This window comes from Quercus suber, unplaced genomic scaffold (genome assembly GCF_002906115.3).
Source record: "Quercus suber isolate HL8 unplaced genomic scaffold, Cork oak 2.0 scaffold_527, whole genome shotgun sequence".
NCBI classification, from domain to species: Eukaryota; Viridiplantae; Streptophyta; class Magnoliopsida; order Fagales; family Fagaceae; genus Quercus; species Quercus suber.
In genome coordinates, this window is record NW_027069976.1 from 475,885 (window position 1) to 476,922 (window position 1,038).

Sequence of the window (1,038 nt, forward strand, 5' to 3'; positions counted from 1 at the left end):
ATTTTTCATTTCAATCTTATAAGTTTGAGTTTTGTGATTTCAATTTTCTAAGTTTCATTTCTCCCAATTAAGTCATCCGTTATTGTGCTTTTAGTTTTTGCCATTAGCTTACCAAAATTGTGTCGTTTTGGATCTTAGTTAATATTTACTTTTTATTTATTTCTTAATTTTAGAGAGAAAAAAAAAAAAAAAAAAAAAAATAAAAAATAAAACCTTAACCCACCATGCCCAAAATTCACATCACAGCACCTAGCTTCGGATCTCTACGTTGAAGGCCAAGAGGCATGGACCCAGCACTAGTCAAGTTGGACTCAACTCGCTAGTCAAGCTTCGCATCATGGTGGATCGAGTTTTTGAGGGTATGATGATGGAAAGCGATGTGGTTTCTTGGAGCTCTATGGTTGATGGGTATTGCAAATGGGAAAGGATAGGTGATGCTAGAAATTTGTTTGATATCATGTCAGAGAGGAATATAGTCACTTATTAGAAGGCAATGCTTGATGGGTATGTGAAGTAGGAGAGCTTCAAAGATGGGTTTGAATTGTTATTTAGGTTGGGTGGGGCGACGTGTTCCTCTAATTGGATTTAAAAAAAAAAAATTTAATTACCGTTTTTTCTAAATTTAAGAAATAAATAAAAATTAAATATTAATTAAGGTCCAAAATCATGCGGTTTTGATAAGTTAACGACGGAAACGAAGAGCACATTAACGACAGACTTTTTTTTTTTTTTTTTAAATTTTTTTATTAATTTTTAATTTTTAATTTTTAGAGAATGTTTTAACCTATGACGTCCGTTCCTGATAATAGTTCTTTATCATCAAACCAAGACACCAATCGATTTTTGGTATAGGCAGAGATTAAACTTCAGATATTTTATTTAACTATCAGAGACTTTACCATTTGAGTTAATTTTTTTTTGAATAGACCATTTGAGTTAATTAGAACCCACATTAATGGGGGATTTAATTAGAAATGAATGAAATTTAGATAACTCAAATGACATAACTCAAACTTATAGGATTGAAATGAAAAATTG